General features: G+C 42.5%; 1 long non-coding RNA gene across 2 annotated transcripts in view; it reads left to right on the forward strand.

Moving 5' to 3' along the window:
* Positions 1–27,037, forward strand: part of LOC103238069 (uncharacterized) — a 32,190-nt gene extending 5,153 nt beyond the window's left edge. Inside the window, exons 2-6 of one of the 2 annotated variants that reach the window (XR_012093902.1) lie at positions 8,648–8,756; positions 14,604–14,725; positions 23,584–23,906; positions 25,015–25,131; positions 26,235–27,037. This is a non-coding gene — a long non-coding RNA (uncharacterized lncRNA). The remainder of the gene's footprint in view (positions 1–8,647; positions 8,757–14,603; positions 14,726–23,583; positions 23,907–25,014; positions 25,132–26,234) is intronic. The other variant, XR_005235184.2, reaches the window with a different exon arrangement.
* Positions 27,038–27,295: the final 258 nt, after the last annotated feature.

The raw sequence follows: 27,295 nt of genomic DNA on the forward strand, positions 1-27,295 counted from the left end.
AAAACCATCAGATCTCATGAGACTTATTCACTATCACGAGAACAGCATGGGAAAAACCTGCCCCCATGATTCAATTACCTCCCACTGGGTCCCTCCCACAACACATAAGGACTATTACAACCCAAGGTGAGATTTGGGTGGGGACACAGAGTCAAACCATATCAGAGAGTAAGGTTGAAAAGATGCATAAGTATGAACAGGTGATTAATTATAAATGTAGGAAGAAAATAAAGATAAAAGGTAGTGAGGAAAATCCACTGGACCAGTTTCCACACCAGTCGCCAGTACATGGACAAGGGATGGTGGGCAAGACGTGAGCGTAACCTCCTGCCCGTTATCCCTACCCACTCCCACTTTCCTGCAATTTTGGGTCTCTTGCTTCTGCCTACTTGATCTTGGGAGATATAAACACAGGAAAAAAAATACCTATCGCTTATGTGATGTAAAATATAAACTCTGATTGAAAACAGCATTTAACATGAAACTGTTACAAGTCTGGCACAGTCCTGGGAGCATGTGCCAGGAGCCAGCCCCGGATGCCCAATGTCCCCGCCTTTCTTGAGTCCTGGAGAAGGGATTTCACAGACTCAGGAAGGAACTTGGATTATTGAGTCATTGGGCAGATGTGCAGTAACCAGAGAAATAATGCTTAACAGCCTGCTTAAAGAAAGAAAAAAAAATAAAAGCCAAGATCTTGTTTCTCTAACTTACTGCCTGTTCAAGGACCTAGAGCAACCCTCCTCCCTCCCTACTTTAGGGCCCTTCTCTGTAAGGTTTCCTTTAACTGATTTAGATATTGATTTTGTTTTTCTTAGTCTGTAAAGACACTACCAGTTCTCATTTTTTAAAAGATTAATGCTCTTTTTTTAAAAAAATTAATTTGTTGTCTTCATTGACATATAATAATTGTACATATTTATGGGGTACAGTGTGATGTTTTGATACTTATATACATTGTGTAATAGTTAAATCAGGGTGTTTAGCATATCCATCTTCTATAGTTTGAATATTTGTTTCCTCCAAAACTCATGTTGAAACTTAATCCCCAATGTGGCAGTGTCGAGAGATGGGATTTTTTTTTTTTTCAAGACAGAATCTTGCTCTATCGCCCAGCCTGGAGTGCAGTGTTGCCATCTCGGCTCACTACAACCTCTGTGCCCAGGGTTCAAACAATTCTCCTGCCTCAGCCTCCTGAATAGCTGGGATTACAGACAAGCGCCATCGCGCCCAGAGAGGTTTTGCATTTTTAGTAGAGATGGATTTTCACCATGTTGGCCAGGCTGGTCTCGAACTCCTGACCTCGTGATCTGCCTGCCTCAGCCTCCCAAAGTGCTGGGATTACAGGCATGAGCCACTGCACCTGGCCCAAGAAATGGGATCTTTAAGAGATCATTGGATCATGAAGGTTCTGCCTTCATGAATGGATTAATCTATTCATGGATTAATAGATTAATGGATTAATGGGTTATCATGGCGGGGAACTGATGGCTTTATAAGAAGAAGAGAAACATGAGCTAGCACGTGAGCACGCTCAGCCCCTCACCATGTGATGCCCTATAGGTTAGGTTGACTCTGCAGAGCCCCCACCTGCAAGAAAGCTCTTACCTGAGGCAGCCCCTTGACCTTGGACTTCTCAGCTGTAAGAAATAAATTTCTGTAACTGCAAGAAATTTCTTTTCTCTATAAATGACCCACCTGCAGGTATTCTGTTATAAGCAATGGAAGGACTAATACACCATCACCTTATACATTTACCATTTCTTTGTGTTGAGAAAATTCGAAATCCTCTTTTCTAGCAATTTTGAAATATACGATACACTTCTTAGCTGCAGTTACCCTTCTGTGTGATAGAACACCAGAACTTATTCCTCCTAAATGAAACTTTGTACCCATTGACCAAAAAAACCCCACATTCTCTTCTGGAGTGCAGTGGCGCAATTTCGGCTCACTGCAACCTCCACCTCCCAGGTTCAAGCAGTTCTCCTGCCTCGGCCTCCTGAATAGCTGGAATTACAGGCACGCACCACCGCGCCCGGATAATTTTTGTATTTTTAGTAGAGATGGGGTTTCACCATATTGGTCAGGCTGGTCTCGAACTCCTGACCTCGTGATCCACCCACCTCGTCCTCCCAAGGTGCTGGGATCACAGGCGTGAGCCACCGTGCCCAGCCAAAGCCCCACATTCCCGATAAAACCTTGAGGTCTCTTTTGTTGGCTTGTTTTAGAAAGTCGGGCAATGGTGGTTACATGGAAACTGTCAAGGATCTCGTGAGGATAGAGAGTAGATTGTTGGGTACCAGAGGCCGAGAAGGGTTTGGATAAAGAGAAACTGATTAATGGGTACAAATACACACTTAGAAGAATTAAGACCTGGCATTTGATACATCAGTAGGTATCTATGTTAACATTAACCAATTGTTCATTTCAAAATAGCTGGAAGAGAATACTTTGAATGTCCTTAGCATAAAGAAAAGATAAATATTTAAAGTGATGGATGTCCCTATTACCCTGATTTGATTATATGAATTTGTCAAATTATTACATGGATCCTGAAAATATCTACATCTAATGTGTATGAAATAAATAAATAAAAAGATGTCAAATTGAAAAAAATCTAGAAAAGATTTTATGTCAACAAGTGCTAATAAAACTTGTTTGTAGTTATTGCTATGCTTTATATTAATTCACAGACTAAACTACATATATATATTTTTTTTGACATGAGCTCTCACGTTGTCATTGAGGCTGGAGGGAAGTGGTATGATCACAGCTCACTGCAGCCTTGACCTCCTGGGCTCAAGCCATCTTCCTCCCTCAGCCTCCTAAGTAACTGGGACTATAGACACACACCACCATGCCCAGATAATTTTTGTATCTTCTGTAGAGATGGGCTCTCCCTGTGTTGCCCAGTCTGGTCTTGAACTCCTGGGCTCAAGCAAAGTTACCACCTTGGCCTCCCAAAGTAGTGGGATTAGAGGCAAGAGCTACCATGCCCAGCCCTGCATAATTATTTGTAACCAAGAACTAGAAATCTGTTTCTCAAAGTCTGCTCCATGGACCACCTACACCAGGACCGACTGGGGGAGGGAGAGTTGACTAAAGGCCAAATTCCTGGACCTCATCAAACCAATGCAATCAGAATTTCTAAGTTCTACCATTGAGATCCTGGAATGTGTACTTTAAGGAAATGCCCAGGTGATTCTCACATACAGTACAGTGTGCGAAGCAGGGATGGAGCACAATAAATAGAAATGATGTGTGTCAAGAGAGGAATGGATTGATTGACACATAGTATACAGTGCAAAGACAGCAGCCGTCGACATCATTGTATGATGATGGGGAGTCACATAACAACGTCCTTCACGAATCAAGTGCCTTCGATGTTTACTGTTGGCTTAGAAGATTTGACACTAACTGAAACAAAACCTACAACGCTGGGGACCAAGAGGAGAGTGACAGTTTTTCAATCCTATACCTCCACGGTGAGGAGATTGAATCTGCATAGTTACTGCATGAGAAAAATCATTTCTAATTGATTGCTCTCCTCATGTCAGCTTGTTCTCACATAAAGCCACATATGAATGGAAAACAACTTCTCTGTCATGCTCACCGTAGCAAAGAGCTGCTACTTACTAGGGTAGACAGACATTCCAACCTTCCCCCTGCCTGCAGTTTATAAATTTTTTTGCCAAATTCGTAAGGAAACCCCTTGAGTGGGCCTTGACTTATGTCCGTCCATGTACAAAAGGGTAGCACTTATTAGCAGGGTTGTATGGTTTTGAAGCACAAGCATGCACACTTAATGATGAGAATATGTTCTGAGGATTGTGTTGTTAGGTGATTTCATTGTGCCCTCCAAGGAATGGCAGTGGCTGTCAGGGATCCCGCTGGTACCGGGGGGATGCCAATGTGACTTCAAGCAGACAGGCGTATGGCCAGCACCGGAGTGGTCCAGACGTGGGCACCCCCTGAGCTGCCTCTCCCACCATTCCACACCTGCTAATCAAGAATGAATCAAAATTAACCCAAGCATTTTTTTAACCCCATATGACTTTTTGTTTTTAAAATGGGAAATAGGCTGGGCTCCGTGGCTCACACCTGTAATTGCAGCACTTTGAGAGACCGAGGCAGGCAGATCACTTGTGGTCAGGAGTCTGAGACCAGCCTGGCCAACATGGTGAAATCCCTTCTCTACTAAAAAATACATGCTTGTAGTCCCAGCTACTCGGGAGGTTGAGGCACAAGAATCACTTGAATCCAGGGGGCAGAGGTTGCAGTGAGCCAAGATGGCATCACTGCACTCCAGCCTGGGCAACGGAGTGAGACCCTGTTTCCAAAAAACTAAAAAATAAAAATAAATAGCCAGGTATAGTGGTACATGCCTATGGTTTTGGTTACTCAGGAGGCTGAGGTGGGAAGATTGCTTAGGCCTAAGAGTTCAAGGCTGCAGTGAGCCATGATCATGCCACTGCACTCCAACCTGGGCAAAACAGCAAGACTCTGTCTCAAAAAAAAAAAAAAAAAAAAAAAAGAACTATGCGAATAACTATGAACTACATTAATTGTGAAAAGAATGCTTCCATTTGGGGAGAGAATGGTGTATCAGGCTTTTATTAAGTCAGTGATGTCTAGCAATACAAAAATGACATCAAGGTGGGAAGGAGAGATGAGAACTACTTTTTTTTTTTTTTTTTTGAGACAAGGTCTTGCTCTGTTGCCCAGGCTGGAGTGCAGTGGCACAATCTTGGCTCACTGCAACCTCCACCTCCCAGGATCACACGATCCTCCTGCCTCAGCCTCCCTAGTAGCTGGGTTTACAGGCGTGTGCCACCACACCCAGCTAATTTTTTGTATTTTCAGTAGAGACAGGGCTTCACCATATTGGCCAGGCTGGTCTCAAACTCCTGACCTCAGGTGATCCTCCCACTTTGGCCTCCCAAAGTGCTGGGATTACAGACCTGAGCCACCGCAACTGGCTGAGAACTACCTTTGTTTTAATGTTTCTTATGTACCAGCCACTGGGCTAGGCCTTGACTTACGTCCTTCCATGTACAAAAGGGTAGCACTTATTAGCAGGGTTATATGGTTTTGAAGTACAGTCCTGCACACTTAATGATGAGAATACATTCTGAGAATTGTGGCGGTAGATGATTTTATTGTTGTGCAAACATCCTAGAGTGCACTTACACAAACCTAGGTGGTGTAGCCTACTACATACCTAGGCTACACGCTCCTAGGCTGCAAACCATGCAGCAAGTGATTCTACTCAATATTGCAGGCAGTTGTAACACAGTGTTATTTGTGTACCTAAACATAGAAAAGGTACAATAAAAATACACTATTATAATCTTATGAGACCACCACCGTAGATGTGGTCCATGGTTGGCTGAAGTATTATGCAGTGCATGGTGGTAGTTCTTCTAGTTAAGTGTAAAAGAGGATGTACGGCTGGGCACGATGGCTCACGCCTGTAATCCTAGCACTTTGGGAGGCTGAGGCAGGTGGATCACTTGAGGTCAGGAGTTCGAGACCAGCCTGGCCAACATGGCAAAACCCCATCTCTACTAAAAATACAAAACATTAGCCGGGCATGGTGGTGGGTGTCTATAATCCCAGCTACTTGGGAGACTGAGGCAGGAGAATCTCTTGAACCCAGGAAGCAGAGGTTGCAGTGAGCCAAGGCTGTGCCACTTCACTCCAGCCTAGATGAAAGAGCAAAACTCTGTCTCGGAAAAAAAAAGATGTAAATCTCCCATGAAAGAAAACTTTCCATTTCATTAGTCACCTGCCTCCCTCAAACTCCCATTACACATTGAAGCTGCTGGTGCAGTACTGCATTTATCAGGGTATATCTTGGATTTGCTTACATGATACTCGGTTCAGCTACTGGATTCCGAATACCTGTTAGAAGACACTGTTCATCCCTGCCCTAACTGTGTTTTCTTAGTTTAGACTTAGTTTGTTTATTTGGCCTTCATTAATCATAGGACCAAACTAACAGCCAAGGTTACTCACACCTCCCCTGTGATCCAGAGCCTGCTCTCTCAACCACCTCCTTATCTGACTCTTTCACGCAAGCCAATATTTTCCCAGCCCTGAATCAACCCAGGGCCAGGTCCCAGACAACTAGGGATAACAGTGTCCCAAAGCCACTGGAATTATTCCAACCGGCCATTTACTGGCTCTTTCCCTTGTCTCTCCTTGCCTTTCCTGTGAAAATCCCAGTAATGGCTGTGGCCAAGGCCTTCTGACTCCTTTCTGCCTCCTGACCAGTACTGGTGCTTACCCCAGGCTTTGCATGGCCTGAGATGCCTCTTGTTTATAGGTCAACTGTGAGTAACTTTAATCTTTGCTTTCAATAGCATCGGCCTCTCAGATGTCACTTAGTCACTTTTATAAACTACGACCCAGGCACAAATCAACTTCTCCGTTGACCACAGCCTAGCACCATACCTTTGGACAGGTAGATGAAACATGTTGTTGAATAGAATTTTTGAATACCTCTGAAGTAGAAATGGTCCCTTCAGCTCACATTGTGGAAATCCTGAGTGGGGACTCTTCACCATAAGAGTGAGGGCCAAAGCATTAGCTGAGAACTGGGAGTGACCAAAGGAATGAGGCAAAATGACCAGAACAGCCAGGCGCAGTGGCTCATACGTGTAATCCCAACACTTTGGGAGGATGAAGCAGGAGGATTGCTTGAGCCCAGGAGTTCGAGACCAGTCTGGGCAACATAGAAAAACCCTCATCTCTACAGAAAATTTACAAAAAAAAAAAAAAAAAAAAAAAAAAAATTAGCCACTGTTAATTCTGAGGCAGGAGAATGGCTTCAACCCGGGAGTCAGAGGTTGCCATGAGCTGAGATCACACCACTGCACTCCAGCCTGGGCGACAGAGCGCGACTCTGTCTCAAATAAACAACAACTAGAAAAACCCCCCAAAAACACTGCATTAATTCTTTAATATATAAAATCCACCACAACCCCATATTTAGATGTGCCTATAGGCATGGTAGCATGCACCTGTAGTCCCAGCTACTCAAGAGGCCAAGGAAGGAGGATCGCTTGAGCCTGGGATGTCAAGGTTGCAGTGAGCTGTGATTACACCAATGCACTCCAACCTGGGCAACAGAGTGAGACCCTGTCTGAAGAAAAAGAAAATGGCCAGAAAATGTTAGAAAATGTCTAGGCTCTCTTGAATTCTTTGTCAATTTGTTTTAAATCTGTTGGGAGTTTTATTTCTGCTTTTTCTGTGTTCTAACTTAAACCCAGCTAACCATCCCAAAACTCATTGGTTAGCCTCTTATGGACCTGAATGACATGTATATCAAGCAGATGGCATGCTATTTGTGTGTTTTGTTTAATCCCACAAAAATCAAAACTTCTAAAGCAAATCAATCAAACCGTGCAAATAAGAGCGACTACAGAGGATAATTAGTGGTTTGTAGGAAGGCCACCCATAAATATGAAATACAAGTCCGAGAAAAGAAAATAAATCAAATTAAAGTCAGCTTATCAGCCACAGTTGAAAAATAACTGTGAAAGTCCAAAGCCAGTGTCTTATCTAGCTGGAACAATTGGTCAGTGTCTCTGAGGCCCTGGTAACAGTTGCAATGTTTCCTTTCTCCGACCCCCTCCCGCCCTGCCCTGCTAATTTAATGCATTTTTCCCAGTCGGTGCTGATAAGGTCCAGCAGGATGTCCTGTGTCATCTGCACTTGCCATCCCTAGAGGCTCCATTCTTGCGTGGGTACCCACAGCAACTTCCTTGTAAAAGAATGAATTGAGCACTACTTTCAAGTCAGCAGGGAACTACGTGCACTTTTTAGTTTTCTCAAATTAGTGGATGTATGAATTATTTGTCCGCATCTTTTTACAGTCTTCCAGATAGTTCTGGATGCCTGGAATGTGTATTAGAACTTTTGTTGAAACCACCAAATACCTGTAGGTTGCTATAACTAACTGGTCACAGATGTAGCATTAAATCCACCCCAACCTTTTTTCCCTGCAGCTACAGCATATGCCGGAGGCATAGTTTTATACATCTTGGAACAAACGCTATTCAGAAACAAAACCAATACCTTTTTAAAGCAGTACTACCTTATTTGGGGTCAGGGACTACCTATTTATTTTCCGGGGGCCTGTTTATCAGTAGGCACATCTAAATATGGGGTTATGGTGGATTTTATATATTAAAGTATCAATACAGTTTTTTTTTTTTTTTTTTTTTTTTTTTTGAGACAGAGTCTCAAAAAAATCGCCCAGGCTGAAGTGCAGTGGCATGATCTGGGATCACTGCAACCTCCCCCTCCCAAGTTCACGCAATTATCCTGCCTCAGCCTCCCGAGTAGCTGGGATTACAGGCATGCGCCACCACGTCTGGCTAATTTTTGTGTTTTTAGTAGGGATCAGGTTTCACCGTAATTGGCCAGGCTCGTCTTGAACTCCTGGCCTCAAGTGATCCATTTGCCTCGGCCTCCCAAAGTGCTGGAATTACAGGCATGAACCACCACGCCCCGACCTAAAGTATTAATAAAAATGTAGAAGAACATTTCCTAGTTCTTCTAATTGTTTGCTGTGACCTCACATGACAAATTGTCCTAATATTATCATTATTGTTGTTTTTACTTTTCCCGGCTCCCTTCCCAGTGAAGTGTAGTATCAGCGAGGCACTAGCACGCGGGAAACCTCTGGAAATTGTGACAGACTGCGGACTGTGAGGACAAACATCTTCTAATGCTGAAGTCATTGCAGGATGGTAAATCTGATTTCAAGCCACGTGATGTACAATTTTAAGGGCTTAATGACTATGTTTAAGAAAATATACTTAAAAGTTAAGGCCAGGTGCCATGGCTCACAGCTGTATTCCCAGCACTTTGGGAGGCCGAGGTGGGCAGATCAGCTAAGGTCAGGAGTTAGCGACCAGCCTAGACAACATGGTGAAATCCAGTCTCTACTAAAAATACAAAAATTAGTCCAGCTACTCTGGAGGCTGAGGCAGGAGAATTGCTTGAACCTGGGGGGCAGAGGTTGCAGTGAGCCGAGATCACGCCGCTGAACTCCAGCCTGGGAGACAGAGTGAGGTTCTGTCTCAAAAATAAATAAATAAATAAATAAGTAAGTAAAGTTAAAAGACAAGTTTGTTACGTGTAGATCTGAAACACTAACTACATTGATATGACACAATAAAAAGGAATTCTGACACTAATACATTATCGCTTTCGGAAAACAAAATATGCTCCTCTTCCTCATAAAGGCGGGTGAACAGAGGTTAATATTATAAGCTCCATTCACTCAATACTCTGTTCACCTGAGATTATAATCCTAACCTCAGGAAATCTTGACGGAACACTTTATGGTATTTCAATAGTTTTAAGTCTAAATGCTTTTTTAGAAAACCTGAAAAGGCACGTGCTGTTCGTAATACTATTCTGGAAGGAAGGAAAGAAGGAAGGGCAGGGCAGGGCCGGGAAGAAGGGAGGAGGGGAGAGGGATATAAATTAGAGGCATGTAAATTAGAAGCCATCTGAAGCTAAGAAATGAAAGAAAAAGATGAGAGGCCATGAAATTCCTTTAGTTCATAATTAACACTCTCTGTTCTTCAGTAATGTGTATTTACGTAACATCCCCATTTTCCAGATTACATGATTTATCTTATGTTCTATGCTATATTAGACACGACGTCTACTGTATCTCAATATAAGTCTATGCCTTCCTGCAGCATTTGTATATCCATAAAGATCTCATTCATCACACCTGATTGCAAGTTTTTAATAGAAGACATCTGATGACAATGGTTACTCACAAAATAAACTAAGACTGGAAATATCATAGTCTAAATCTATGAAATTATAAATCAGTAAATTTATGGATCATTTGAAAAGAAAAAGAAGTACTGGTTGGCTGTTATTATTGGTTAGGAAGCTAGAGGTAGGGCCCACAAATCTTAAACAATTTCTGTTTTGTTTTTTTTTTTGAGACAGAGTCTCACTCTGCCAACCAGGCTGGAGTGCAATGGCGCGATCTCAGCTCACTGCAACCTTCGCCTCCAAGAGATTCTCCTGCCTCAGCCTCCGAGTAGATGAGATTACAGGTGCCTGCCACCACACCTGGCTAGTTTTTGTATTTTTAGTAGAGACAGGGTTTCCCTATATTGACCAGGCTGATTTCGAACTCCTGTGTCCACCTCGGTCTCCTGAAGTGCTGGGATTACAGGCGTGAACCACCGCACCCAGCCACAATTTCTTTGATTCTAATGTGCACCAAAGTTTGAGAGCCATGGGGCATGACCAGTACTAACTAACATTCACTTTACAGGGACAGGTTCTCTTGGGAACACCTGGTCACTCGCCATGTAGATCTCAAGAACTACAAAGTGATTGATGGCCCCATTTGGGGAGCTGAATGTATTCACAATAAAGTGCTTCCCAATTTCCCTGTTTATCAGGAGGTAACATAACCTGGAAAAGGAAGAAGTACGCAGGCTTTGGGGTCAGACAGATTTGGGTTGGATCTCAATGCTGCCATTCATTGTGTGTCTTCAAGCAAATGACCTCATGTCTCAGCCTCAGTTCCTTACATGATAATGATCCACAGTCTGGTTATGAGAATTAGATATTTGGTGAAACCATTTAGTACAGAGCCAACATTCTATAAGCATTAGCTGTTCTTATGCTGCCCCCTCCATGAAGTTTGTGTGAGAATGAATGAGAGAAACACAAAGCACCTGGAACATCATGGCACTCTACAAACGGGAGGTGGCTTCCATTACTGGGGACTAAATAGAACTAATGAGCAGTTCCCTCATTTACTGAGAACATGGAGGGTTACTATTTCTATATTCATTTACTTTTTGTGGGAAAAATATTACAGAGATGGAAGGTGATTAAGAAATTTTAGAAGGACCATTCCATTTAGCATTTGCAATGGACAGGATAGCAAGATTGTCCCTCCCTCCCTCCCTCCCTCCCTCCCTCCCTTCCTTCCTTCCTTCCTTCCTTCCTTCCTTCCTTCCTTCCTTCCTTCCCTCCCCCCCTCCCTCTTTCCCTCCCTTCGTTCTGTAATAGTACTGCAAATAGTATGTGCATTTTCAGGTTAAAACAAAGCATTTAGACTTCTTAAAACTATTGAAATACATAAAGTGTTTGGTCAAGATTTCCTAAAAGGCAGGATATTTAGAGCTACTTCCATTCTGCCAGGGAACCCAGTTAGCACAAGACTGCAAGATAACACTTTAATGAGAAGATTCTTATGTAACGGGAAATGTGAGCTTAATCTGAGCATATGGCTGTGAGTGCATGTGCGTGCATATGTGCATGTGTGTGTGACACCTGTGTGTGAAGAGGGCAGTAAAAGCTGGCTTTTACAGTTTAGAAGAGTAGTCTTGGTGTTGGAAATCTTGGCAAAAATGCTATGGACAAAATATCCCTCTGATGGTAAATTCGGAGTATTCTTTGAGGCATATAGGATACATTTACATCTCCTCCATTGGATATTGACACACATTGTACCTGTGGCTAAGACATTACTTCACTTCCTTTCACCACTTCTTCCAAGTTTAATTGGAGGATGCCAAGCAGGCAACTGGCCAAGCAGAGAGGAATGGGACCATATTATAAACTCACTGAAAGATTCAGTGATTTCAAATCCTCAGCCAACCTAGCTATCCGGGCCTGGCTTCCATATGTTGCCAAGCTGATAATATCCCCCTCACAGATCGGGAGTCATGAGGGTTGGTGCTAATGTGCACAGCTCTGCACCCACCTAAACACACAATGACGACTTCTAGGCAGAGACAACAGGACCTGCAGCTGTGCTCACCTCCAGCTGCCAGCGATCCCCTCATGGGAGGAGAATTCAGAGGAGATTGAGTGCTTTCAGTGTGGTAGGGCTGTAGATGAAAGGAGAATTCAAAAAGGGTCGGGAAGATGTGGTTATACTCCTCAGAGGTAGGTAGTGGTAGAGGAGACCATGAGGCCTGTGTTTCCCATGGCATGGCCACCATCCCACACAGGACTGCTTTCTGACATAGGAAGGAATACCTCCTTTCCATCCCCCATGTTATACTACTGTTTTTTGTTTTTATAAGAGACAAGGTCTCCCTCTGTTACCCAGGCTGGACTGTGGTGGCACCATCTTAGCTCACTACAGCCTCAACCTCCTGGGCTCAAGCGATCCTCTTGTCTCAGCCTCCAGAGTTGCTAGGACTACAGGCACATGCTGCCACATATGGCTAATTTTTAAATTTTTGTATAGGCAGGGTCTCACTATGTTGCCCAGGCTGATCTTCAACCCTGGTTTCAAGTGATCCTCCGGTCTCAGCCTCCCAAAGTGTTGGGATTACAGTTGTGAGCCACTAGGCCAGGCCAGACTTGTTTTTGAAGGGTTTAATTATTTTGTTTAAATTATGATTGCACAATCTAGAAATATACGTAGAATTCTAGGAAACGTCTTATTCTTCTATGAAGAAAAAGGCCTTGGAATCTAAATGAAAGAGTATGGAGTTGTCCTACTTTCTGAAGGGAATAAATGAGCTTTAGGAATGGAGGATCCAATACAATCCTAGTTCCCCTTTGACATTATGAGGAAGCTCATCCCATATAAGCTTACAAGTTGCTTCCAACATGTGTTTAGTTGGGTTATTTAGGAACAACATGCTCTTCTCATTAAACCTGTAGGTCTGGTGACATTTCATGTAGCTTTAGTCCAACTCTGTGGAATGGCCCAATTGATTTAATATTCACATTGGTACCAATGATACAGGATAATTGCTATTTAATAAATGGGCTAACAGTCAGCTAAAGAGCTAGTGTACCCAAGGTTTCCTCCCACTGTTAGATTTCAGTCCAAAGCCCTACCCTTTTTTAACCCACCCTGGGAAGCTACATCCACGCTGAATACAAATTCTTGTATAAAATGAAGCCAGTATCACATCAGAAATGCCAAACATCAAACACCAACAGATGCCAACCTGTCAGAATTCACGCTGTCAGATTCTGAAGCAATGCACTAGAAAAATGTGATGTGAGCAGGAAGGGGAAAAATGCATTTGAAATGAGGGAGGGTTGTTCTTGTTTTGCTGATATCCATGAAAGGGAGGAAGAAGTCCCTCGGAAGAATGAGGGCAAAAGCAAAGGAGCTCCCATGCATTGGGGTCTACTCCATTTGCTTGACACAGCTGTATCCTCACCGTATTGTAGCACTATTTCCAAGCATTGTCATTTGTTCTGAATCATCTAGACTAAAATGACAAACGGAGTTAGCCTGATGCTTCCTGAGGCATATGTGGTTTTACTTCCAACTTGCAAATATGGTTCAAACAAGGACTTTTTTGTTGTTGTTGTTTTGAGACAGAGTCTCACTCTGTCACCCAGGCTGGAGTGCAAAGGCATGATCTAGGCTCACTGCAACCTCCACCTCCTGGGTTCAAGCGATTCTCCTGCCTCAGCCTCCTGAGTAGCTGGGATTACAGGCGCCCACTACCACACCCAGCTAATTGTTTTTGTATTTTTAGTAGAGACAGAGTTTCATCATGTTGGCCAGGCTGGTCTCAAACTCCTGACCTCAGGTGATCCACCTGCCTCGGCCTTCCAAAGTGCTGGGATTACAGGCGTGAGCCACTGTGCCCAGCCAACAGGGACTTTTTGAGCATTTAGTACCTATACAGAAATCTGACAGTTATTTTAGAACATCAAAGTTTTTATTTGATCAAAATAGTTACAATGTACAGGTGTTTGCTGATTGTAGAAACCACAGGTGAAACTGATTTTCATTGTCTTTTTTTTTTCTTATTTTATGTTTCTTTGAACTAGGATTATCCCTCAAGATTTTCAGTATCTTAATCCCCCAAGACTGGGGGTCACACTCAGCCAGACAGAGAAACAGGGCTTCCCTTTTCAGAAAGGGGCAGTGTCCCAGGGCTGTTTGGCTACCCCTTTTTAAATTGTAAGTGAAATTAGGAAGGATTATCTATATGCAACTAGAACAATATGTAAGGACACATGTGGGTATATGGTATTGCTATCCATTAGAGTTTAAAATAAAACTCGGCTGTGATGGCACCAGCAGACAGCCTGTTACCTTCAACTTCACAGGAATGAAAGTCAGCATGAAAGCAAAGCCATCATGCTTGTCAAGGGTAGAAAGAAACAAAAGACGTACTCTAAGCTGGTACAAACCAGCCAGGAGGGCTGAATTGCTCAGGCCCACGTTTCACTCATTTTAAAAGGAATTCTCGGCAAGTGGAGAAGGCACATTCCCCAGCAGAACTCACTTGCCCAGAAGGGAAGGCAGAAAAATGGACACATATTTGATTGAACTTGGAAACACGTATGAAGACATTTGGTATTGTAGAGTATATTAATGCCTCTGCAAGGCAGCCTGGGTGGGCCACTGAAACCTGCCTCCCAGGGGTCACCGCATCAGCGAAAACAGCTTCACAGAGTCCGAGTGTCTAGTCTTCTTGGGTGCAAGGTAATGTATTTACAAACCCCTGGCCAGAAGACGGTATTGGGAACAGAGATGCCTAAGCTCTTGGCAAGGAATTGAGCAAATAGAATCAAATAGAATTGACCTTTCTATCCTTTTTTGTTGTTTGCTTTTTGAGATGGAGTCTCGTGCTGTTGCCCAGGCTGGAGTTCACTGGTGCAATCTCAGCTTACTGCAGCCTCCTCCTCCTGGGTTCAAGTGATTCTCCTGCCTCAGCCTCCCGAGTAGCTGGGACTACAGGTGCGTACCACCATGCCTGACCTTTCTGTACTTTTGTTTAACCATTTAAAGTATACATTTCAGTGGCAGTAAGTACATTAATGGTGTACAACCATCACCACTATTCATTTCCAGAAACTTTGTATCATCCCAAACAGAAACTGTATTCATTAAATAATAACTCCCCATTCCCTTCAGCTCCTGATAACCTCTACTCCATTTTCCATTTACAAACATACCTCTTCTGGATACCTCAGACAAGTGGTATCATATAATATTTCTCATTTTATGTCTGGCTTATTTCACTTAGCATGTTTTCAAGGTTCATTGATGTTGCAACACACAGAATTCACTCCTTTGTAAGGCTGAATGATCTTCAATGGTACATATATGACATTTATCCATTTATCTATTGTTGGACAAAAGTTTTTTCCACCTTTGGCCATTGTGAATAATGCTGCTATGAACACTGGTGCACAAATATCTGTTTGAGTCACTATTTTCAGTTCTTTGGGCTATATACCTAGAAGTAGAATGGCTGGATCATATGCCAATTCTACGTTTAACTTTTTGAGGAACTGGCAAACTGTTTTCCATAAGGACTGTATCATTTCACATTCCCACCAGCAGTGAAGGGAGGGTTCCAGTTTCTCCACATCCCTGCCAACATTTGTGGTTGTTTTGTTTTTTACTCAGCCATCCTAATGGGTATGAAGTGGTATCTCATTGTAGTTTTTATTTGCGTTCCATACTTTTTCTAATTTAGTCACTAAAGATAGGTATGGCTTTTCCTCTGAAATTCCAGTAGCTTCTCTTGGTCAACCAAACAATGTGTGTGTGAAGCCTATTTCTTCACAGATTTCAGAGCTGCTCAGCAGGGATTTCACCTTGTCACTGTCATACCACACAGCACAGAATGATTGGAATTGAAGGAAGGCAAACGGCTGAATCAAGAAAGGCACTTTGCACTCTCTCTGGGGCAGGATGAAGCGTTTCTTTCCTTTTCTTTCTTCCTTTCTTTTTCTTTAATACACCAGCATCAGAGAACTGCCATTTAGTGTAAAGCAGGCAATTCACCCATCAAGCCTGTGAAGGTAGTTGAAGTAGCTGCTCTAATGGCTGAATGGCTGGACAAAAGCGTCCATTGTGGGGCTCACTGCTTTTGAGGATAACAATGATTGTTCTGATCTGACAACAAGACCATGAAATTATACCTGTGATAGAAAGAGCTGCATCTTGAACGAGTCGCTCCTCTAATGATCAGCTAACGGTAACAGGTCCCCTTTACACTACTGACATAAAAAGTCACAGGACAATCGTACATTCCTTTTTTGAAGTAGATGTATCTGAGCTGCAGCAGGCATCTCTCTGATGACAGTTAGGAGGTTGGTGCCCCTGATTCTGGGACTGATGCTGGCAACATTCAGGAGAGAAAGGTTGTGACTGGCCTTCCCAAGTACATGCTGCTAAAAGAAGGTCACATGCCACACTGGTCTTCTTTGTGTGCCCTTGAAGCTGGGAGCTTCATTTGATTTGTGGACATGGAGGGAATAACAGTAGTGAAGGTAGGTAGGTAAGTGTCCCACAAATCTGGCTCTAGGCTCTAGTGCTCAGACTTTAGTGAGACTATTCCAGCCAACAGCAGGGAAACCCACCTCTGCTGGTAATGCCAGCCTAGAAATCTGGGGGAACTTGTTAGTAGATCAAGAATAGTAATCATCACAGGGGCTTCTGGTGAATTGGCAACAGAGATCAAAAAGGTAGAAGTGAACTTTGAAGTGATGGAGATGTTACTTTTTCAGATGGTCTCTATTGAGTTTTAAGAATAAAAATTTCCAAGAGAAATAATTTGATTGGTCTACTTAATCACCATTGCCCCTGTCTAGGCAGACCTTCTTTGCAAACCTCTTCCTGGTTCCTGGTCATGGATTGGTTGCCCTTGGGTCAGCTGATTCACCAGGCTCTGATCAGCTGAGGGGGCTTGGTCACATGACACACAACATGGCTACTCCTACTGAAAGAATAGAGGGCAGTGGGAAAGATAATTTATTTTCTTTCAGAGGCTGTGTATCACAACTATAATTGATGGGTCTGATACATTCATACCTAACTCCACACTTAGGAAAACCAGACAATTGGACTTCACATTTTTCTCCCTTGCCTAAAACTTAGAATGGTTTCTGCAGATCATGAGAATATGTTATAAAAATAATTTAGGTCAGGCCTTACTTGCTTTTACAATTGTTCCTAATCATCATTATTCATCATTTACTTAATTTTTCAAACAACCCCTCTTCCCACAGAGAGAGCAAGAATGATAAAGAATACCTACATAAGTCTCTTGGCAGAAAAAATCTCCTGTAAAATACTTTCCTTACTGAGCTACCTGAGTTGAGTAGTTTAGATATTTCCTAGAGGAAGGCCAGGGAGACCCAATTCTCTTCCTGCCCAGTGGTTTTGTTGAATAGTCAGTGAGTGAGGGAAAAAAAATTAAAAGTTCCTTTTCCCTTTTGGAATTCTCATCTTAGAAGAACTACCAAGTTTCAAAGCACCACTTGAATCTTTTTTCTTAAATATTTAGTGTTGAGTTCTCTTAATCCCTGTTCCCTCCTTCCCATATTCAAACAGCAACACTGAGAGAACTTGCCTCTCAGTTCCTGAGGCTTATGACTTTGAGTCAACTTCTATCCCGCCCTTCTCTCTCTTTCCCCAATAGTGAGTCATCTCTGAGTCCTGTATTTGTATCCTCTTGACCCATCCCTTCCAATATATTCCTGCAATTTTGGCACTAGTCTTATGTCTGGGGCTCTTCCATTGGCCTTACTCTACAGAGTTAGATTTCCTACACAGCCTAGAGAGCAATCTGACATAAATCCCATTTCAATCATGACATTTCTCCATTGACGAATCTATGTTCAAGCCACTGTCGAATTCAAATGCCTGTATCACATGCTTCCTACATTTAAGTTCCCAATCTTATGATTCATTAACTCACCCCCAGTCAGTAGGACAGCCCCCAACCTCACCACTCTGCAGGCCACTGAGCCAGGCCCCCTGCCCCATCAGTCTTTCTACCAGCCATTTCCCCTCTGGAATGATCCCCTTATTACCCACTCCTGTGCCCCTATTCAACCCAAGTCCGGGAGCTATCCCCCAGCATTAAACCACGGGCCTGCACATACTGCACGCTTTCCAGGAACTGCCCTCTTATGGTCAAACAGCATCTTCTTGTCCATGATGTTTGCTACCCAGATGGCCCCCGAAGCCTCTTTCATGACTTGTTCTCAGTTTAGGGAAAGAGGAAAACAGATTCTCTCTTCTCACCAAAGCAGCTCTATTTTAGACTCGCATCAGGTGTACTTATACCAAAATCTCTAAAGAGCAATGGAACATACCTTTTCTCTGCCCCAAATCTCCTTACTACTGACCACCTGGGGTTTCCCAGATGAAGGCAAATGCCTCCTGAAGTTAAGCTTAAAAGGCATCTGTGTTACCTGGAAGGGATAAGACATTATTGATACCTAGTGAATTTGTACTATGGATTATTTTAACAGATTGGCTAGAGCATGAAAGGTAAAGGAGTAGAACAAAGGGCAGCTATGTTTTGATATGTTATACATCAGTCTGGAATTTCTTTGGTTACAAAGGGCAAAAACCGGGTTTGAACTATTTTGGTCAATTTATCTTGGAAGACTTAATTGAATGACAGAATTGGAGGAAGGGTTGAATGAATAAGTTGGGTAAGTGAAGGCATAGAGCTGAATCTGAGCCCAACATTTGTTTTTTATTTTATTTTCATTTTATTTTTGAGACAGGCTTGCTCTGTCACCCAGGCTGGAGTGCAGTGGCACGATCTATGCTCACTGCAATCTCCGCCTCCCTGGTTCAAGCGATTCTCTTGCCTTAATCTCCTGAGTAGCTGGGTCTACAGGCACATGCCACCACACCTGGCTAATTTTTGTATTTTTAGTAGAGATGGGGTTTCGCCATGTTGGCCAGGCTGGTCTCGAACTCTTGGCCTTAAGTGATCCACTCACCTCAGCCTCCCAAAGTGCTGGGATTACAGGTTGAACCACTGCACCTGGCCTCCTGAGCCCAAGATTTAAATGCTAGCAGGTACCAGCAGCAGTACCGACATGTCGCTGCCTAGAAAAGAAATCTGTGTACCTGAGAGCTGCCCCTAAAGGGATCACTCATGTCTGCTGCGTAGCGCTCCTGAAATTAGTAGACACTTGTTTGGAAGCTGTGTGTAGTATTATAACCTCCAGTATTGCCTACAATTCTGTTGCACTAAGAAGTCTTTTAGTGTTTAGAGATATCAAATGTGTTTATAGCTAGAGGGTCAGTGGGTACATTAAATTTCCTCATTTGCTGATATCTAAACTGAGTTACATTTGTTTAAATATATCTTTTACGTCTAAGTGTAATTGTGCTTTTACCTTTTTCTTTGAAATGAATTATTATGAATATATATTTATATCTCACACATAATGGTGATGATTAAAACCTTAAAAAGTGCCTTGGAACAGGTGGTAGTTTTAGAACAAAACAGATCCATTAGCTGTCAAATCCGGCTTCCCGTAGGATGAAAAATAGAGTTAGTTCTCAGGTAGCACTGAGAAAAGCTCTCACTTAATCTCATACCTTAGGTTATGGATTATTTTGAAAAAAAAATTGGCATGGGAAAACTGTGACAACTCACAAAGTGCAAAAAATAAAATAAAAATGCATATTATTCTGTAAGCAAACAACACAAAACCTAATTGAAAGTATATTTTAAAAGATGATATGGGCTGGGCACAGTGGCTCACGCCTGTAATCCCAGCACTTTGAGAGGCCGAGGCAAGCAGATCACTAGGTCAAAAGATCAAGACCATGCTGGCCAACATGGTGAAACCCCTCTCTACTAAAAATACAAAAATTAGGCCAGGCATGGTGGCTCATGCCTGTCATCCCAGCACTTTGGGAGGCTGAGGTGGGTGGATCACCTGAGGTCAGGAGTTTGAGACCAGCCTGACCAACATGGAGAAACCCCGTCTCTACTAAAAACACAAAATTAGCCTGGTGTGGTGGTGCATGCCTGTAATCTCAGGTACTTGGGAGGCTGAGGCAGGAGAATCGCTTGAACCCGGGAGGTGGAGGTTGTGGTGAGCCAAGATCACGCCATTGTACTTCAGTTTGGGCAACAAGAGCGAAACTCTGTCTAAAAAAAAAAAAAAAAAAAAAAAAAAAAAAAAAAAGGCTAAGAGTGGTGACAGGTGCCTGTACTCCCAGCTACTCAAGAGGCTGAGGCAGGAGAACAGGAGAATCACTTGAACCTGGGAGGCAGAGGTTGCAATGAGCCGAGATTGCACCACTGCACTCCAGCCTGGCGACAGAGCAAGATTCCATCTCAAAAAACAAACAAACAAAAATACAAAAACAAAAAAAGGTGATACAATTGAAATGTGGAATTAAATGGTGCAAATTTCCAGAGTTTTCCAAATACACATAGTTTTCCTATCTCCATTTGTGTAATCTTTCATTTTTTTCTTAACCATGAGAAGAAGGAAAAAATAATCTCTAATTTTTAGAAGTAGTGTTTTCTAGAGCCAGAGAAATCACTAGAGATGACACAATGATTTGTCCAAGGTCAGACAACTATTTAGAGTCAGAGCAGAAGCTGGAGTCAAGTCTCCTCTCCTTTATCCTTTCTACCACCTCCGTCAAATGCTCAGCAGTCCTTTTCTAAAGGAATGGTTCTATAAATAGTCACTCGTGTCAGATTTTCTGTATGTGTTTGTTCTTGTGGCTCTACTAAGTAAAATGTTTTGATAAAAGATCTTTAAACAACATGTTGCATGACCACAAACAGTTCTCAGGGCAAACAAATATATTTGCGGATGTCCTGTTCTACTCAATAGAGACAGCAGAGTTCTTTGTATACCACAGTATACAGGGTCTAGAGACAGCTAAATTTAAGCTAAAATGCCTATAAGCAAATCTGTATTTAAGTAACGCAATTCATGGTTTTACATGGAAATGAAATGAAACTTCTGTCCATCAGCACTAGCACAAGTCAGGCACGAGTCAGAAACATAGGTGTTTAAGCCATAAGAAAGAAAAGGTGGCTGGGCATGATACTTACGCTTGTAATCCCAAAAGTTTGAGAGGCCAAGACAGAAGGATCACTTAAGCCCATGAGTTGCAGACCAGCCTGGGCAACATAGTGAGACCCCATCTCTACAAAAACATACAAATAGCTGGGCATAGTGGTACACACCTGTAGTCCCAACTGAGGAGGTTGAGGTGGGAGGATACCTTGAGCCCAGGAATTCAAGGCTGCAGTGAGGTATGATCTTGTCACTTCACTCCAGCCTGGGTGACACAGTGAATGAAAAAAGAAGAAAGAGAAAGAGAGGAGAGAAAGAAAGGGAGAAGAGAGAAAAGAAGAAAGAAAGAGAAAAGAAAGAAAGAAAGAAGAAGAAAGAAAGAAAGAAAGAGAAAGAAAAGAAAGAAAGAAAAGAAAGAAAGAGAAAGAAAGGAAAGAAAGGAAGAAAGGAAGGAAGGAAGGAAGGAAGAGAAGGAAGGAAGGAAGGAAGGAAGGAGAAAGAAGAGAGAGAGGAAGGAAGGAAGGAAGGAAGGAAGGAAGGAAGAGAGGAAGGAAGAAGGGAGGGAAAGAAAGAAAGAGAAGGAAGGAAAGGAAGAAAGGAAGGAAGAAAGGAAGGAAGGAAAACATGCAAATAGGCAAAGAAATTTTATAGAATCTGAAAACTTCACTATTATTCAGAAGTGAGAAAGAGAAATTTGACTTGATATAAAATATAGTGTGATGATTAATTTTATGTGTCAGCTTACTAAATCAAGGGGTAGCCCAGGTATTTGGTCAAACATTCTTCTGTGTGTTCCTGTGAGGCTGTTTTTTCGATGAGCTGAACATTTAAATTGATAGACTTGAGTACAGCAAATCACCCTCCCTAATGTGGGTGGGGGCCTCAGTCGATCTGTTGGAGGAATCAATAGAACAAAAAGACTGACCTTGTCCTAAATAAGGGAGAATTCCTCCTGCCTGACTGCCTTTGAACGGGGATGTTGACTTTTTCCCACCTTCAGACTCAAAGTGAAACACTGGCTCTTCTAGGTCTCAACCCTGCTGGCCATCAGATTGGAATGTATACCATTGACTCTCCTGGGTCTTAGAATTCTCAACTCTCCCCGAAAATCTTGCAACTTGTCAGCCTCCATAATGGCATGAGCAGTTTCTTATAATAAATCAAATCTCTGTCTATCTATCTGTCTATCTGTCTATCTATCTATCCATCCATCCACCCACGCACACACATCCTGTTGGTTCTGCTTCTCTGGAACATGCTGATGAATACATTTGGCAATTATTTGCACTCCGGAAATAATCATAGTCACTCGATCTAAGTTCATCTTGTTTATAGAGTCACTGTTTTCAAACTGGTTTGCCATCACATTAATAAAATAAAGAAACAATCCTGATATGAGAGCAGTAGGTATCCTGATATTCATCAGTTTCTTTTCTTTCAGTTATATAACCTTTCTTGTTTTAATCTTTTGGTTTCTTTATGAACTCAGGTTTGGTGTTATATTTTTCCCTATTTCAAAGGAGTAACTTGATTGTCTTTTGGTGTGATTTATACACCGGGTGTCAGTATGATTCAAATTGGGACATCAGGGGAAAAGCAGGCTTAGGTAAAATGATTTTGTGACCTTGAATTGGTCTTTACATTTCTCTAGTATTTCTACATTTATCTTTTATTCATCTTATGGTAAGTTCGTTCTTACCATAAGATTCCTTCTAGCTCAAAGATTCTGTAACAAATAAAATACGTGGTTTCTGCTTCCAATAAATTTGTCATCGAGCTAGAGAGAAGATATTCTAGATTGCAGTACAGGCAAAGGTTTTGCAGAGGCTTTGAGAAGACAGAGATGGAGGAAAGTTGTGTGATCAAGAAAAGCTCCTTGACAAGGATGAGATGCCCTTACATGATGGGATGAAGAAAGAGCTTCCCAGAGAGGGGCAATGTGAGTTGAGAGCCAAAAAAGTGGGAACTGGTTTCAAGACCAACGATGTATGCTGGGAATCATGTGTGGGGGTGGGCAGTGGAGACGGGGAGCAATGAGTTGAGCCTAAAATAGTGGCCCTCCAACCACTTTGCAAGTGAGCAGAGAGTCCTGATCTCTAGCATCCACCATGACTCAGTTACCTATTCTATGTAATAGTGCCCATGGGTTTAAGGTGATGTCCAATCCATGAACTGCATGATGCCCTACACATCTGCGTAGTGGGAATCTATGACATCCCTGAGTGTTTGTTTAGCCAATGTCAAACACCAATCCAGTCCTTCCCCAAGAAAGTCTATTTGTTTAATGAAGTCTTTTGAAATGTTAAAATTCAAAATTACGTGACAAATTGGGTGAGTTGTAGGCAAAATTTGTAAAACTCTGTATATGTCTGTTAACTCATTGGAAAATGGGAAATTAAGACTTTTGTCAGCATTAAACTATCACCAAAAATTAAAATTAATTTTAATTTTTTAAATTAAATGTAAAACAATTACATTAAAAATTTATTTTTTTAAAGAAAGGATTTTCCTCAAAAAAGGAACATGTACAAAGAGTACACTATTGATTAACTATCTTAAAAAAAAAATCTAGAAGCAAAGTCTGCTCATTGTCTGCCTCTTTTGTACATTGAACTTTTCCCCTCCACACCCTTAGTGGACAAATTCATGTAACCAGCATGTCAGCGATATAGGGCATTATCCCCAAGGGAGCATTCACTGACAGGGCAGAAGATAGAAACTGCTACTGAGTTTGAAATGAGCTGCATTAGACAACCCAGCTGAGAGCTTACTTCCTTTGGTTTGCAGCTGCCTACAGGATGATGTCAGTTGACAGAAGATGGAAAGTTCTGTGTTTGAGTGCACCAGTTTCTTCAGCTTTGGATTTTCAGCAGTGAATTCAGCAGGCTGAAAGCCATGTCACAAATCCTGATCATTAATTACCACCCACCCTGGGTGGAAATCCAATCCTACTAATGAAAAAAGTTGTTCAATACTTTGTTCCAACAAACAAAAGTCATCCTTGCTTTTTTAACTGCAATACTTCCCAGGGCACATACACTGGATGAAACAATGGTGGGGTGTCCACCAAGCCTTTTCAAACTGTGGATTCAAACTCTTTCCAGTCTGAGGTATGTGATTTGAAAATGCTCCTTTACCTTTTATAAGTAAAGAAGTTAGATCAGTCTGAGAAGTCAGAAGTAGTTTTCTAAAAGGGTTACTGATATTTTTCTCTTTTTTAAAAAGGAAGAGCAGATGTCTTAGTGTTGGTAGATTTTTATTTATTGCTAAAGAGCTCCTGCTGTCACCTGTTACAGTGGAATAAATATAGTATACCGAACCCTAGACTCAGGGTCCAGAGACTTGGGGTGAGGAGAGTCCTGACTCTTCCCAAATAAGCACACAGTGTGGTAGGGGAACCCTTATTCCTGCTAGTGAGATAGAGTCTTGCTCCAAACTCCTCTCCACGTTTTTTATAAACTCTACCCCAGGCAAAGAGGCTAAGCGGCATCTGATTGTCAAGTCTGGGAGGAGGCCAGGCACAGTGGCTCACGCCTGTAATCCCAGGACTTTGGGAGGCCAAGGTGGGTGGATCACCTGAGGTCAGTTCAAGACTAGCGTGGCCAACGTGGTGAAACGCTGTCTCTACAAAAATACAAAAATTAGCTGGGCATGATGGTGGGTGCCTGTAATCCCAGCTACTCAGGAGGCTGAGGAGGGAGAATCGCTTGAACCTGGGAGGTGGAGGTTATAGTGAGCCGAGATCACACCATTGCACTCCAGCCTGGGTGACAGAGAGAGACTCCGTCTCAAAAATAAAAATAAAAGTAAAAATAAAAATTAAAAAAGTCTGGGAGAAGGAGCTGAATACCGTCTAGCACTTTACTCCTCCATCTCTTAGAATGTACCAGTTAGTACATACTCTTGGCCGGTTCTCAAGGAGGGTGGCCTGTGGTTGTTTAGCAGTAACACTGTCCATGGCACGGAAAGTATATCTCATTTAGGGGCATGGTATTAACAAGCCCACTTGGCCAGTAGACTGAAGCATCATTCTCCAGAAAAAATTCTCCATTTTTTCTGTAATACAATTGCCCAACTTAACTAATTCTGAATGTGGGAAGAGAACAAGCGGGGCGGGGAGGTGGGTATTACTTTTTCATTCCTATTGGAAAAGGTCTAGCATGGTATCTGAAACCTTACTGGATTTCTGTAATTTTTTTATTCTTTTTTTTGAACCAGAGTCTCACTCTGTCACCAGGCTGGAGTGCAGTGGCGTGATCTCAGCTCACTTCAACCTCCGCCTCCCAGATTGAAGCCATTCTCCTTCCTCAGCCTCCAGAGTAGCTGGGACTACAGGTGCGTACCACCACGCCCAGCTAATTTTTGTATTTTTAGTAGAGACGAGGTTTCACCATGTTGGCCAGAATGGTCTTGATCTCTTGACCTCGTGATCCACCTGCCTTGGCCTCCCAAAGTGCTGGGATTACAGGCGTGAGTCACCATGCCCAACCGACTTCTGTAAATTTTTACCTAAAATTAGTGAAGGTGGAGAGTGGGTCTGGTGAAAAAGCAAAGTAGGCTGAGTGTGAAAATTAGAAATAGGAAGTTACTTTGATGGTTGATCCAGCTTCGAACTCCCAAAGACAGGTCATTAGCATTAGAATAGAAAACAGGGCAGTCATTTTCCCCATGGGAAGTTCAAGCTAAAACAGTCACCCTAAGAGTTCCAGAACACACCCCTGTTCCAGAGCCTGACGGTCTCAGCCAAAGCTGGAGGAGTTCTCACTGCAGGCCTCCTGATTCATTTGTTTACTTAGAGCAAGCAGAGAGATCGGTCAGCTTAGTGTTCAGGTTTTAAATCAAATAGTTTCGGAGATAGCAAGATAAAGGCCCTGATTCAATTTCAGTTTCTTTCTCTTTTAAAAATAATAAGATACTGAAATACAATAACCCAAAGGCAGGAACTGGATAAGGTCCATGGCAAGAAAAGAAAACAACGGACAGATAATTTATCTGTATCCCAAGGAGAGAAGCAGAGTCCAAAAATAATGCTCATTGGCGGGGCGCGGTGGCTCACACCTGTAATCCCAGCACTTTGGGCGACTGAGGCAGGTGGATCACCTGAGGTCAGGAGTTCGAGACCAGCCTGGCCAACTTGGTGAGACCCTATCTCTACTAAAAAAATACGAAAATTAGCCAGGTGTGGTAGTGGCACATGCTTGTAATCCCAGCTACTTGGGAGGCTGAGGCAGGAGAATCCCTTGAACCCAGGAGGTGAAGGTTGCAGTAAGGCAAGATAGCACCAGTGCAGTCCAGCCTGGGCGACAGAGCGAGACTCCATCTCAAAAAACAAATAAATAATGCTCATTAACCAAAATGGAGCTTTATTTTCCCTCTTCAGTGCAAATTGTAGAAACCATTGATGACAGAAGGACTTACAGATCCTAAATCCCTCTTAGGTTCTATGGTGGCAATGAATCATTGGAAATATGACGGATTGAGCACTGTGCTGGAGGTGGAGGCTGTACCATGTCCTTAGTAAAGTCATTTTCCCACTATGCATCAAGATTTCGTCCTCTGCAAAATGAAGAAGCTGAGAGCTTTCTTCCCTTGGTGGTGAGGGTGGGGCTCTGGCTCCAGCTCCTTCTACCTGGCGAGTGTGACTGCACCACAGTAGTGTCAGCGAATGGCTACTGGAGAGAAGGCAGAGGCTCGGAGAAAAGCATCTGTCTTCCAGCAATTGAATAACACCTCTTCTCGCCCTGCTCAGTCTGGCTGCCCCATTTGGCAGTCACTTGCAAACTACTGCTGTGTTTCCATCTGTCAAATCCCAGCAGAACATCAGGGATAGAGGGTGTGAAGTGTGGATGCTTCTTCCGTGTTTTTTTTTTTTTTTTTTTTTTCCCCACTAATGGCTGTCAGGGATGGAAGTGTTGGAAGACCTTTTCAAAAGTCCCTTCTGAAATACATAAAAATATCTAGAGTTCATTAGATAATTGCTTCATAGAATACAGGGTTACCACCACCATTCTTGTAGCCAGTGACACTGTCTGATTTATCCAAAGGGGTAAGAAGTCATTGCAGATGAATTAATCACTTGGAATAGAGCAGCAGATGCCAGATATCTAATGAACAGCAAGGCTTTTCTGTATTTTAAGGTTTTTAAAGTACACACACACACATACACATCAGCTCTGCTGTATAAAAGTGATTCACAATACATGAAATCATGATTGTTTCAAAATAAATTCAAAATGACTGATTTGTTTTGTTCTCAATTATGTTGGTGAGAATGGTCAAAAAGAATGTGTGTGTCCATACATTCCCTATTAACTTCATGAACAGCTAGAGAATATGTGGTCATTTTTCTTCTCCACCTGATGGGTGCTTATTTAGCTAAGTGCCATCATCTTCTGTTTAGAGGTTATTACCCAAACAACTGCTGGGCCCAGCAATATGATAAATAGTGTTCTTTGTATTCCTTTGTTTCTGAAGCTAATGACACAAAAAATACCCTAAG

Source organism: Chlorocebus sabaeus, chromosome 9, assembly GCF_047675955.1.
Source record: "Chlorocebus sabaeus isolate Y175 chromosome 9, mChlSab1.0.hap1, whole genome shotgun sequence".
In the NCBI taxonomy this organism is placed as follows: domain Eukaryota; kingdom Metazoa; phylum Chordata; class Mammalia; order Primates; family Cercopithecidae; genus Chlorocebus; species Chlorocebus sabaeus.